Consider the following 2,922-nt stretch of genomic DNA (forward strand, 5'->3'; position numbering starts at 1 on the left):
TGCTGAAGCTCCTTCAGCACTGGAATTCCAGTGCTGAACCCAATGCGAGCACTGGATTTCCAGTGCTGAACTTCTCCGAGCACTGGTTTTCCAGTGCTGAACTGCCGTCAGCACTCGGGTACCAGTGCTGAACTCGCGGCAGAGGTCATTCAGCACTGGTTACCCAGTGCTGAAACCGCCGTCAGCACTGGAACCGAGTGCTGATCACAAAAGTACATGTAACGGGTTCAGCACTGGATTTACCAGTGCTCGGGAACTTTTCAGCACTGGAAGACCAGTGCTGTAAAAACTTCAGCTCTGGGCTTCCAGTGCTGACGTTTATAAAGCACTGGAACGTTCCAGTGCTGAAGCCTGAACGTAATATTCGTGTACTAGTACTAGTAGTAGCATGCGTCCGTACGGCTGTCTGAGTTATTTCCTTTAGACTTAGGTATATCTGTGCGTGTTATTTAATCTCCAATCAGGTCTTGCGTGGCACTAGCTTTTACTAGCTTTAGACTAGAGTAGACACTTGTGATATTGTTAATTGTGTATACAGTTAATGGCACTCAAGTTTCTTTTCTTGTGGTCAATTGATACGAAAATTTTAAATCAACAAATCACATATTCTATACTTGTGGCAAAGTAGTGTCTTTTTAGGCAGAGGTAGACAACTAACAGTTGGTCTATCTGTGTGGTAAAGAGATCGCTTGTTTTTTTTACAAAGAATAGGTAGTTACAGGTGGACGACACATTCTGCTTGTGCGGCAAAGAAGCATCATTTAAAAGAACGTTGTATAATACAGTTGTCCATTTACATTTTGTTACAGAATGTAACGTTAAGTTCTTTTCACCAACTTTATACATTTTATACTCGGTTTCCAGTGCAGAATATTTGTCAGCACTGGATTTCCAGAGCTGAAATGTCCTCAGCACTGGAAATCCAGTGCTGATTGTAGTCTCAGCACTCGGTTTCCAGTGCTGACAGGAGGGCTTCGAGTGCTGAAGCTGCCTCAGCACTGGTGTTCCAGTGCTGACAGAGGAGACCGTTACTTTTGTATACTTAGTATAACATGTATATATGCAACAATTGTACGGGGTACAAAGTATGGCATCTACATAACTACATATCTAACCAATGAGGTTATATCACCTCCCTGATCTAACTAATACAGAAGTTGTAGTATGGGATACGTTTCTTACAGTCATTGGAGGCTTTTACAATCATTGAAGGAATTTCTCATGTCTAAACCTTCTTTGAGAAATGTGAACTCAAACCTAAAAGATCCTCGAAATTTCGAAAGCCTAAATTCGTCACTTCCGAGTTCGCTACGAACCGGAAGTGATGTAGCGCAAGAACGGACATGTTTGTGTAAATGCACGCACTTTTGAAAACAACAACTTTGAGAAAGCCTCTTCAGCTATTTCTCAGGGATACAGTTTGTCAACATGCCTACACGGTGTGTTGCAGCATTCTGCTCGAATGTCACCTCCCCTTCTATCAGCCTTCACAAGTTTCCAAAGGACGAGAAAGTTCGCGCCGAGTGGGTGTGGAACGTACGGCAGACAAGCGGTCCTGACCGGGAGGGGATGGAATGGACGCCGAGCCCGACCTTTCGCCTGTGTTCCGAACATTTTACAGATGACTGTTTCGACCCTGCCCAGGACATGAGGAGATCGCTCGGGTTCAATGTGAAGCACCATAGGGAGGTCCTGCCCGGTAAAATTCCAACCATCTTTCTCAGAGCCTCAGGGCCGGCCAAACCTGCTCGTGCTAATCGTAGGAAATCACAGGCTGTAGCCAAAAGGCGTCACCAGGAGGTCAGTATAAATTATTGGCGACGCCTCAGGGGCGAGCCTAATGGTGAAGGCAGAACAACGTTGGTTTAATGGTCGCGGTTTTTGGGGCGGCCGCTTCACCGTGAACTTAAGACCACTGCGAACATTTTTCCATGACAGTAAGAGACTACAGTGCATGGTGGTCCTGCAAATTTAAAACCACCAGGAAAAGTCCTTTTTCTCGCAACCGTGAAATTAAGTCCCCGCGAACTTAAATGCATTTACAGTATTCGAGGTTGAAAGAGGGCGGAAGTGATCACAGACACTTAGCCCGGTGAATTTGGTTTGTGAAATTTGCCTGCATGGTGTGTTGTGGGATTTAGTTCTGTCACCTCAAAAGACGGGCTCAGCCTTCAGAAGTTCCTCAAGGATGTGCCCTTGTGGAAAGAGTGGGCCTGGGCAAGTCCGTTTGAGGAGAAAGGCACAGTGGTCACCTAACTGATCTTCTGTCCTGTGCTCTGCACATTTTGAATACCGTGCGTCTGCTTTGAGTTTGAAGCCTCCTTCCTTCGAAGTGAGATGGCAAGCCCAGGCAACCACACAGCGGAAATTTTTCAAGTACAGGTTGAGGGTCATTTCCTTCAGCGTAATTCCCTACATGAATATCCCCACTGGCCAATCCTACGATGAATGGTTCAAGATTCATGTGAAGAGAATGACGTTGCCCACAGCTGTGCCAACTGGCTTTGACGGTCCTTGACTCTCTCCAGACTCCTGATACTCAACAGGAAGGGGCTGGGCACCAGAAGGGGCTGGGCACCCGGCTCACACTTTCTAACTACTTTGTACCTCGGTGTTGTCGAGTCAGGGAAAGATACGTTCTGCCCCCTTAACCGTCACTACATCTGTTTGCATCTTTTTTGGTGTGTGTGTGCGAGATTCCAAGTGACAGTGTGTGTGTGTGATGGTCAGAGTGACTGAGTTTGCGCATGTGTTCATTTTTTTTCCAATTTCTCAATTACATGAATATATTTAGTACACATGTACATCAGTCTATCGAGACATTCTATTACATAACATTATATTATTTCACATGAAAATCAAATTAACTTTTTCATCATTGTCCACTCTTTCAGATCATCAAGGATTACTCCAGCATTCGTG

The sequence above is a fragment of the Branchiostoma floridae genome, unplaced genomic scaffold (assembly GCF_000003815.2).
Source record: "Branchiostoma floridae strain S238N-H82 unplaced genomic scaffold, Bfl_VNyyK Sc7u5tJ_1570, whole genome shotgun sequence".
Lineage (NCBI taxonomy): Eukaryota > Metazoa > Chordata > Leptocardii > Amphioxiformes > Branchiostomatidae > Branchiostoma > Branchiostoma floridae.